At 46.4% G+C, this 11,398-nt stretch overlaps 1 protein-coding gene across 6 annotated transcripts in view; it reads left to right on the top strand.

Annotated features, from left to right (window-relative positions):
• Positions 1-5,784: 5,784 nt before the first annotated feature.
• MTMR3 (myotubularin related protein 3) overlaps positions 5,785-11,398 on the top strand; it is an 84,844-nt gene continuing 79,230 nt past the window's right edge. For 4 of the 6 annotated variants that reach the window (XM_074606043.1, XM_074606042.1, XM_074606041.1 and 1 more), the window contains exon 1: positions 5,785-5,971. The gene's annotated coding sequence lies outside the window, so the exon portion shown is untranslated. Of the gene's footprint in view, positions 5,972-6,638; positions 6,683-11,398 lie in introns of all 6 variants that reach the window. The other 2 variants (XM_074606037.1, XM_074606039.1) reach the window with 2 other exon arrangements.

The following is an 11,398-nucleotide window of genomic DNA, read 5'->3' as shown; positions in this document are numbered from 1 at the left end:
CAATAATTTACTAACTATTTTTTCAATTTTCCATCGCTCTCCCATTAACCCCCGCTAAGTATATTCTTCGCATAAAGTCTCATCATTGGATATTGTTTATCCAAAGACACCAGGCGTGGCCCAACATACTTCTTAGTTCAGTCTCTGCTCGGCGTTGTGTCAGCACGCGGGTAGAACACCAGTTCCCTCTTCCTCCGAGAGGCTGCAGGTTCAGCATTCGCCTGGCCAGTGGCACGAAGGAGTTGCCCAACTTCTGAAAGCTTTAATGGCGCAAGTTCCTGTGGGTGGGAACTCCCTCCTCTTTGCGCCACAGCGGGCACAGTCCTCAGTGGGTTACCAGCATATTTCTACAGCAAAGAATTATCACTTAAGATAACCAGTTAAAATAATATCATCTTCTAATGATACTTGAAGCAGCTCCTCTGATCAGACAGCTTCTTAGCCTCTCACTGCCGTGTGTTTCTCTTTTATATGATAGGATAATAACAACTATCCAGCTTCTGGAGGAAGGATCTTAAGTGTGCTTATTAAGAAAAATAAGTGTGCTTTATTATTAAAAGCATTTTTCAGGCAGCATTGTTGTAGCAACATAGCACACGACAGCTTAAAGTTGTGTCAGTTAGCTTTTCCAAAGAAAAGACATGTTCAGTATAAAATACTTTGAACATTTTACTTCTTTTAGCTCACTGGGCAAACAATATGTATTATTAGCCTTTTTAAGTATAAGAAAATAATATAAGCAGACATAAAACCAGACTTACATTCTGCCTACACTGAACTGCTGGCATATCTGTGCTCGGGAACCCAAGCTGGGCTAGTCTGTTCCACAGAAGCTCTATAGTGAGGTGCTGCGCTGCCATCGCTGCCGGGCGTAGTGTGACTCCAGCCGAGTGCTGGATGGAACTGGGTCCTCACGTCCCAACCAGCTCTCACGTCCTTGCAGAGCCAGGCTCAGGCGGCTGTGCTCCTTCCTGGAAACACCACTTTCAGTATTTGCTCAAAAATGCCGTAGCTGTTCCACCGAAGTTTTCAGAGTCCCCCCCAACTTAGTATCTGATCAGTCCTGTAATAATCATCTTGATGTACAGCTGTAGCCAAGGCATTGTGCTAGCTTCCCTTCAGCAAAGTGTCACTAATAGCACATCTTGTTTTAAACCAGGGTTATTACAAGACAAAAAAAAAAATATCCTAAAATGAGACTGTTGGAAAATGTTCTGACAAAATTTATATGTATGTAATAAAAATCTCATTATTTTCAAATTATTCATCTACTTCTCGAGGGAGTGAGTCAGAGCATCCGGGATGACTGACAGAGTGGGTGCCTCTCACCTGGCATATTTTAATCAGGGGTGGCCTCACGCTGTGCCGACCCTGATGTCCTCACCGCCTGCCATTTGGATTACAGGAACGATGAAATAACGGCTTGTTTGGTGGAAGCAGAAAGAATGGATGCACCTACACAAAGAGGAACACAGGATAAATAACGTGGTCAGAGATGGGTCAGAGCACAGCATTCTGTTCAGGCATTTGTTAAAAAAAAAAGGTACCAGGGAGTAAAACTAGTAAAACATGAAGGTAAGGTGAAAGATGAAAAAAGAAACAAACTGGGAGAGGAAGGATGAAGAGAGCTGCTTTTGAGAAGAAAACTGGCCAAAGTTTGGAGTCCTGAGAAAGGAAACTACCCTGTGTTTCACGATCCGACTGTTCTTACAGAATCAGGACTTGGTGTGTTTGTGTTTTTTTAAGACGTATCTGACCATACCATCAGCTTTTCATCATAACAGAAACAGCCTGCAGAGTCTGAGTTTGGCCGTTTGGATCACAAGAGTGAAGTGTATTTAAGGTTACTGGATGGTAACGGGCAGGAAAGTACCTGACACACGTTTGGTTTTGCCATTTCTTGCTGTCCCAGGTGCAAGATCGCTTGAGAATTGCATCTCCCGTACAGGATAGGCACAAGAGCCAGCCTCTGTGGGTTGTGATCTGAGGGACCAGGCTGGGATGATCCAGAACTGGATGCTGTCAGCCTCCACCACGATCCCGCGCAGATTTTAAATGCACCCTTACTGAACAAAGCCAAAAACTCAAATGACATTTGGGTTGCAACTGCAGCCCAAAGAATATCTTTTCACATCGGGCATCTCTTTTTATTTTTTTTCCCACAAGAAGCCAACTAGTAACTCACTGGCTGTTTCTCAGACAGTAAGAGAGGTTCGGAAAGGACTTGTTGGGTCTTTAGGGTCAGTTCTCAGCTCTTGGTGGCAACTGCATCAGGGTAAGGCGGCCCTAGGAAGGATGACCTCAGGACTTGCGCTATTGGAAGCTCTGGTGTTCTCATGTTTCAGCCCAGACTTTTCAAGGCCATCGGATACTTGTTTGCTCTTACACTAACATCACCCTTGCTCTTAAGGGAGATGTGTTTACTTCTGTGTTTACTCCCTGAAGTTTCATAGAGAACGACAGTATCTCTTCTCAGCATTCAGGTTTTTCGCTAAACAAATTATTTCAAGATCCTTACCTATGAAAAAATCAGGATTACCCTGTAATTATTCTCCAGTCACATTTTAAGCTTGTGCCCCTTGATTAAAAGTGACCCGAGCTGCATGCATAATTGCAGAGAAGGCTGCAGCGGAGCTTTGTATAATGGTGTTAACATTTTCCCCTTCTCCTGGAAATATCTCAGTTGATGTATGCTTTTCATCAGAGCTGCTTCATATTGGGAGTTCTGTCATCTTGAGATCAACAAATACACCCAGATTTTTCTCTTCTTCTGTCATTTCCATCTGATGAGCTCCCAGCTTGCAGCAGAGATTCTTGTTAGTAAGTCCCAAGTGCATGACCTTGTACTTTCCACTATTAAATTTCATCCCATTTCCAACGTGCCAGCACTCAATATTATCCAACTCTTCCAGATACAGATATTCCCTCTGTAGTGCTGGTGCCTCCCAACTTTGTGCCATCAGCAAATGCCATCACCTCACTCCTAACTTTTGTTCCAAGGACTGACTGAAAAATATTGTGCAAGACCAAAAGAACAGAAAACATGCCTCGCTGGGCCAGCCTGGTGGTCCCTGTGGCCCAGCGCTCTGTCTCTGAGAGGGGCAGTGAGCGACGCTGTTTAGGGAGAGCACTGGAGTTCAGCCACCCTCTGCTCTCTCTTCCCTTTGCGCTCCCCGCGTGCTCACAGGTGGTGTATATTTGAGGTGACTTCCCTGCCTTTTCCATGTAGCTATTTTTTCATGGATCTGCTCTCCATTCATTTATTGAATCAAATTTTCAACCTGCTGGTAGTCTCCAAGTCAGTTCTTAAAGGAATCCTCACAGTCTGCTTTTCCACCCAAGCTATTGTCATGTCTGTAGCTTGCCTCTTACCTACCAATAGCTCCCCAGATAAACTGTACTTTTGCCATCTGGCATTGTATTTACTATCTAATATTTAATATTTAAATCCAGTTAGATTAAATCCATTGTGTACCCATTGATTAGAAAAAAATTATCAAAGGTATAGTCTTAGTTAAATGCCATCTATCTTTAGTAAAGCTACGTCGTGTTTTCCTTTATTTTCCACTTACTTGTCTGTCCCTAACTACTTTTTCCTTTACATTTTTTTCTAACCTTTTAATGTTCTTGAGGTCAGACTAACAGGTGTCTAAGTGACTGGATTGCTTTTCTTCCTCCTGCTTAAAAGCACATAGTGCTTCGGTAGTTCCTCGGTAATTTATTACCACCCTCAGCCTGACAAATTAAAAACTTTGTACTGGATGAGTGAGGATACGTTCCAGGTCCCTCAAAACCATGGGCTTGGGAACATCTTGTTCCCTGAGCTGTGCGTCAGCTTCTCACAGGCCTTGTTCTCCCTTTGGGTACAGTAATTTCCATTTCCATAAAATAATACTCATTAGCTACCATCTTTTGCCCCAGTCATCATAGAAAATAGAGGCAAAAGTCATTTAAGATAGGGCCATACATAATATTTATTAGAAAATACATTGGAACACAAGACATGGAGAGACTCCGAACATAAGACATGGAGTCTCCGTGCGATGTGTTTAACCGTATCGGTAAAGATAATGCCAAAGATGACAATTTGTGTCACTGAAAGAAGCAGGTGGAAGTGCCCAGCTTTCCCTGTTACAGTGATGGCACTCCAGCTAGCTCCCCCTCTTTAAAAAACAGAAGGAGCAACCAGCAGGTTCAGCTCTACAAAAGCCCCGGGTCTCCAGGATTCAGCTTCCTGAAGTAGGTCACATTTGATCTCCGTCCAGGCATACTGCAAAAGGCAACCATTTAACAGGCAACTTTCAAAATTCAAATTCTGCCTCCTAATGTTGTCAACACATATCCTTTTCAGATACAGCTAGACCAGCTGAACATTTTTTCATTGCTTTCGGGTATAAACAGGCCAGGAATCCTGTTTTTCCCTTCAGTTACCTGTATTTCTTCCAAAGTTCCTCTGAAGGTACATATTGACATTCAGATCACATTTGCATTCAGATGATGGCTTGTTGTTGGAAAAAAACCCTTTAGAGGGGCTGATTAACTTCCTTTCAAATGTTTACTGTCCCTGACCAAGGGAGCGAAACTAGAAAACAACTCACTGCGTGGCTTATATCTGAGTTTAAAGAGATGGGATCCTGTATTTTGTATTGTTCTCTCTGAACATTAATGCTACTTCTAGCTTAAATATGACTTAATGACAGACTGAAGTCCATCTGTTACAATGACTAGTCTTGGACTCAGAGGGAGAGTCCTGTGGATAATTTAGGAGTGCATTTTGTAGTTACTTGCAAGCATTTCATTTCAGATCAAGGCAAACATGAGGAGCAGGTGGAAATAGCTCTCAAAAGTACAACCTGACCTACATACGGCATTGTAAATTAAAGATATGTATAGAAATAAAGCATTAATGATCCATCACATTTGCAACAAAACCCAGATATAAATCTTGCTGCTGAAAAGGAACTCCATTGCACAAGGCTTAGTTAAAGCTTCATTTTGGAAACTGCAATGCTTCCTGCCAACCATACCCTGCTACCTCTGACACTGCTGACATTTTTTCTTGTCCCCTTCTGTTGCTTAACGCTCATATCCCTCTTGCTTTATCACTTGTGTCTCAATTTCCATGTATTTTTTGGCTCTTGTGCCTTGCGTTGGCTCCCTGCTCTCCATTACCTCATGCTCTAGGAGCTGCGGGCTGCTCGGGGTGGCTTGGACGGTGCATCGACTGATGGCAGGGGGCCACACATGTTCCTACAGCTGAGCTGAATGTCACAAAAGCAAAGGAGGAAAAGCATCGGGCAGGCGGCCTTGTGCTCAAGAGCGGCTTTTATAGTCCGACAGGGTGCTTCTCCGAGGGACACATGGCCTTTGGAGGACTCCTAAGGAGGATCCCAGGGCTGCAGGCCCCGCTGCTGGAGGACGCTGTGGGGCAGAGCTCCTCGGCTCCCGCAGCTCCCCTCAGCACCCAACCCCAGCCCGCCTCCACCCATCACCTGCCTCACAGCTTGGCCCAGGCGGCCACAAAACCTTCTCCTGAGACCACCGCACCTCCCGCCTCACTAGGCTGCCGAGGGTCGGGCGGAGCTCCCCTCCGCCCTCGGCGTTATAAACTGAGGAAGGGGCAAGTCAGCTTCATCTGCTGAAGGGGAGCAGCTGCTGGGCGATGGGGATGGTGGCGGCTCCGGCTGCTGAGGGGACAGGGAGCCCTCAGGAGACCGACCGCGGCTCCCCCTCAGGGCGGCCGCGGAGGGCGGGAACGGCGCGCGCCCGGCCCCGCCCCGCGGTAGGAGGCGGGGGGAGGAGGTGTCGGGAGCGCGCCCGGCTCCGCTGTGCCTGCGTCCCGTGCGGCCGCCATGTTGTTGTGGCTGTGAGAGGCGGCGGAGGCAGCCCGGAGCCCAGCGACCCCGGCCCCAGGCAGGAGGCCGCGCCCCGGGAGGGGGTGTGGGGGCTCCGCGCCATGCCCAGCCCCGCGGTAAGGAGCCGGCGGGGGGCGGCCGGGCTGGCCCTCGGCGTCTTGCGAGGCGAGGGGGGGTGGCGGTGGCGGTGGGCCGGCCTGCCGGGCCGGGGCCTGAAGGAGGGCGGCCGGGCTGTCAGCCGCGGGGCCGCGGCCCGGCACGCCCCCTCGGCCCGCAGGGTGAGGGGCAGCGGCGGCGACCCGGCGCCTGCTCCTTCTGCTCTGCTCGGCGCGGGAGGAGGAGGAGGCGGCGGCGGGCTGAGGCGCTCGCCCGGCACCGCGGCCTCCTCCCCGGGCGGGCGGGGATGCCGTGGGCCTGCCGCGGGGAGACGGCGCGTCCCTGCGCCTCGGGGCTCGGGCGGAGCGGCCGGGGGAAGGTGGGCTCCCCGCCTGGCCGGGGTCCCTGGCCTGGGGGCCTCGCCTGGCGCCGACCGGCCGGCCCGCGGCGGTGGCTGGCTCCTCGCTGCCCGTACAGCCCCGCCGGGGGATCACCTCATGTCGCTGGCAGCAGCCGTGCCCTGCTCGGCTTCTCCTGGGGCTTTGGCCCGGGCGTCACTTGCGTTCAGCTGCCCTTGTGCATGGGGCCAAAATTCCCCTTCCCTCCAGAAGTGGGGCTTGTTAAGGCTTTTTATTTACATCGTTTGGGGGCTTTAAATGTGCCTCTTCCCCATGTTCCTCTTAACAGTCCTGTTCTTTTGATGGTGTCTGAGCAGATGTTGCCCTTCTCTGGTAAGTAGTGGCTTGCACTGTCTGGTCCCGTCCTGTTTGCCCTGACATGGAGTTTAAGTTCTTGCATTGGAGTTGTTCCCTCTTCTGTTCATTATTTTAGGGAATGTTGTTTTATCAGCAGATAAGGCTTCGTGTTCCTTGACATCTCTCTGTACAGTAAACTGCTTTTTTTAATTTTCATGCACACCTCTCTCACTGGGGAGAAGGCTGGGTGTGAGCTTGTAACTCTTGCAGACCTCGGGTCTGATAGGCACTCTCCTGTGTGCTTCACCTGCTTGTTTTTGTGTGTGATGAGCCCGTGTAACCATGTGCAATGAGGCTTTATTTTAGAAGAAGAGAGCTTGTCTGGTGAATCATGTCAGGTAGCGCTGAGTGTAGAGGTACAGCTTGGCTTTCTGGTGAATATAGAGGCATATTTAAATGCTTAGGTGAGCGCATTGGGAAGGGGTGGTGGTGAGACGAAGGAACCATGGCAGGTTTCGTGTTGTACCTGTCATGTTCTGAGCTTTAGATAGTGAGGTGCCTTTTGTCTGTTATTAAAGCACGTGCTGTAGTATTTGAAAATTAGCTTTTTTGGTGGAGGTGAAGGAATTTTTCTGAAGGAGTGCTTGTAGATAGCTTGAGGGGAGGAGGCTGACATCTGATATCTGCATTGCTTCAGCTGTTACTGATCACAGTGGTTTTGGAAGATAGAAAAAGTGCTTTCTTTCATAGGACAGGAAATACTGTGAACTGTAAGCGTTGAAACTTTCTGCAGATAAGTAAAGGTGGGGCATGGGATTCTAAAATGTTTCACTGACAAGTGTTGCTGCTGCTGTTCTCCAGAGCTGTGCCTGCCTTGGAGTTCGGGGAGGGGCAAATGTGCAGAAACAGTAACATTGAGCCCTGGTGGGTTTTTTGAGGGAATGCACTAAAAGTTACTCTTGCCCTACTTCAAATTATAGGAGTGATAAATTGAGAACCAAGCTTATTTCTCTTGCTGGCAGTGTTATACATACCTATCTAGGATACTTTTAATATCCATTACAATAGCTGTCTGCACTAGAAATTATTGAAGTATCAGTGTTAGCCTGCTTAAGTAATGTGCTATGCAACCCACAAGCGATACCAAGTAGGTGGAATAGGTCAACTTGACAAGGTCTGTCTTTTTTTTTTTTTTTTTTTTAAAAATGATCATCTACAGATAGAGATGGGAATGGAGCATGCCCAAGCTTCTGAAGATAAGAGGATACGCTGTTTTGACTCAGATCTCATTCCACCTACATGCAGCCCAGGATGGTGGAGAGAATTATGTTGTCAGCCTTTCAAGAGTAGGAAGAACACAGCTATGCAGCGCTTTGCTGACAATTAACCTGTAAAAGAGGACTAACTTAAGGAGAAGGGGATTGTTAGGCTGTTGGAGTAATGGGCAGAAGCCTGAAAAGTCTGCTGTAGCGAGGAAGAAGGGATTGTCTCCATGGAGTGAATTGGACAAACTGGATTAGCATCCAGCACAAAGTTTGAGATCTTTTCACCTGCAGAGGTCAAAGGGATGTGATGGCTGTTCCCACTCTGGTAGCTTCCTACTGGGGTGTGGAACTGGATATAATGAGATAAGTCTCTTCTACTTGGTATTGGTGGTGTCTTCCAGAGCTTGTGGCTCCAAATAGCGCATTAGTGCTTGTCAAATATTGTAAACTAGAATGAAAAGTCTAGATACTTAAACATGCACGTGTTTCATAGCTGCTTTCATTGGCTGAATCATAGTAATATAGGTTATGCTTCTTTCAAAATAACCTTCTAAGTACTAAATTATCTAAGCCGTAATGTGCAACTGTTCTGCATTTGTCTCTAGCTTGAGTAGCTCGTGGTGTAAGGACCTGCCTGGCAGATCATATATGGGTTTTAACTCTGAGAAATGAGCTTCATGATTCGTAATTCTACCCTTCTTCTAGATATTGATGCCGTAACTTTCCAGTGCTGTCAGGAAAACTTTAGGAACATGCCTAGCACTCAATTCATGCTGTAGTTCTTGTGAATTAAATGGATTGTTTAAAAGATAACTATTTCTTTATCTTTGTGGTGCTTCAAAATTTCAGGGTGATTGAGTGGCTTGCATGAAAGACCTAAAAGTGAAGTTAGTACTAATGCGAAACTTGAAATACTGACTTCTTACTGAGGCTTGCTGTGTCCCATAAAGATACGAAGTTCTCAGTTCCTGGTGCGTTACAACTTCTGCCTTGGCTGCATTACTGCTGAATGGTGCAGGATTGCTGCAGCCAGGCTGGTGTACTGATTTGCATGTATCCTACCTTCTTGTGGCCTTTGTCCATTCCACAAGCGGCCGACACAAACTACAGCATCGTTTGGTGTCAACTCTACATGTTTTGAGTGCAGTTAACAGAAACAGCCAAGATTTTGTTCCCTTGCTTTGGTGTGTGCAGTTGAGAAGGACTGACAGAATGTGCCTGATATCATAGAAATCTCATCGTAAGTGAGAGCATGAGTAGCCCAGACCAGTTCTTCCCCTCATTTGTTTAATAGTCTCTGGTAGTGGTGTAAAGGAGGTGAACACCAACTGGCTGTAGTGTTTCTGGGAGGTAAATGTTTTATCTCATAAGGAAGGCCTCAGGTTGGTCTCTCCTGATCAGAACGAGAGGAAAGAACAGCCTGTAGTAGCAGGGAAGAAATGTGGTGTTACCTTGTTGAAACTAGTGGTGTCTTTCACCTTTAACCTGTTATGAAGCGTCTGAATTGTGTTTCTCTGAGCTAGAGGTGCTCTGTTCACCTTCAGTAAGTAGCAGTGTGTGCCTAGAAGCGAAGCTTGAACTGCAGGTCCACACCACGCAGAGTGAGCTGGGGAGGAAGAGCAAAGAAGGCTTTCTGGAATGTTATTTGAAATGGAGAAGCTATTTCTGGAGCCACTGATGTCCGTCAGAAAGCACTGTTTTCACGGGTTTAACTTAAAATACAGTTCCTATTGCAACTGTATTTTTTTGCTGCTATTGCTAGGTATCAGCTGCTGTATACAGTAGATACCTAGCTTTGGTTCGTTGTCTGAAACATCTCTGACTGAGAATCTAAAGTGTAGAAAGCAGCAGTTAGTTCGATGCATGAATGTGACTTAACAGGCTAAGCTGTTAACTGGAAGTATGTTCTGTAGGTCTTACTGTGGGGGCAACTGAGCCCTTTGGAGGCGTTGGTGCTTGTGGGTGCTAACGCTGAAAATGGTTGCAACAAAGTAAGCTTGGTATGATCCAGTTTGAAGTTTTTCTGAAGTTTGTGTGCCTGTGTATATATGCATGAGTGAGGCAACTAATGACATTGTAATAGCTATCATGTAGCTGGTGGAACCCTTCCAAACTGTGATAAGGGGGGGAAAAAAACCCAATCAAAACTCTGCACAAGACTGCCTAAATAGGTAATTCTTCTCCTTCTGTAGGAGAGTTGGATTTCAGAAGACTTGAAGCTGGATGGCCTTTGTGATATTGCAACTAAACTTGTACAAGCTGCTGTACTGAAGTATTACTGCTTTTGAAAAAGTTAATCCTTTGAATAAGAATCTAGTGGTACTTAATTTTAGAGAAATTAGTTTGTTGTTCTTCCTCTTGACTAGGACTGAAGTGAAAAGCCGTAAAGTGTCATCGATAGGATGGCTTGGGGGCAGGCTGTCATACTACGTACCAGTCATGCCAGTAATGAACTGATAGCTTAAATAGTGTCCTCAGTAACACATGCTGCTAGACCTTTAGTATTAAACCCCTTTTTTAGAGACTTGAAAACAAAAATATTGAATTGCAAATACTTTAAAATATAATTTTGCAGTTTAGTGTTAGTTGAAAGTGGACAGAGCATCAAAGAAACCAAGCCTTAGAGAATGCAAAGCAAGCTGTCTTTTGCCTCACTCAGCACATCTCACTTGTTTTCAGCGTTCATTGTGATGGACCGACTAGCCATGATGAAAATGAAGTTGGTTATGCTGTTGACGGCTTTCATCTGAGATGCTGATCTAGCCGATGCTTTTACTGACTTTTGTGACATCAGTTCTTCATTGAATTATTCTCTGGTGTGTGAATAGCATGGTAGCGCTCAACTTCAGGGTTTTTAGCTATCATCTATCTTGTGAAGAATTAGAACTAGTGCTAGCAGTGAGGGCTGAGCTTAGGGCGGAAAATTATCCTGTCACCTGTGGAATTAGCTTGAAGCTAGAGTGAAAACAGAAACTTGGTGCCAGTTCTTGGCTCCTTAGGAAGAGCTGGGTGTTTGGAAGGGCGGTTGGAACAGCCCACCACCCTGGCTGGGATCTGCTCATATAGTGAGAGCTGTAACAGGGAATGTTCAAGTGTTTGAACTTGAGACTGGACAGCAAGGCAGGCTGCCACAGGCCTCTGAACTTCCTCAACAGGGCCTAGAAACAGTGAATATCCATGTAGGAAAGACTTGTGTTCTGATACTTGAGCTTTGACGTTTTTTAATTCTGTCTTCTTCCTTACTATTGTATGTATTAATTTCAAGCTGTATGTTCTATGGTCCCCTCCATTTGATTTTAGTCCAATCACTCCTGCATTTTCTGCAGGGTTGGATAGTGCTTCTCCACAATATCTCCTCTAGTGTGATGGCTGGTGTCTGCTTCTGGGGAGAGTAAGTGGAAGCCTCCAGTGTGCAGAGAGCTAGAAAGCTCTTCTGCTTCATGAGCAAGCACATGAATGTTAAAGCTCTTACAGTACTGTCTTTTTT

Source organism: Larus michahellis, chromosome 13, assembly GCF_964199755.1.
Source record: "Larus michahellis chromosome 13, bLarMic1.1, whole genome shotgun sequence".
Classification (NCBI taxonomy): domain Eukaryota; kingdom Metazoa; phylum Chordata; class Aves; order Charadriiformes; family Laridae; genus Larus; species Larus michahellis.
The sequence above is the reverse complement of the archived record's forward strand: the minus strand, read 5'-3'. Positions and strand labels throughout refer to the sequence as shown.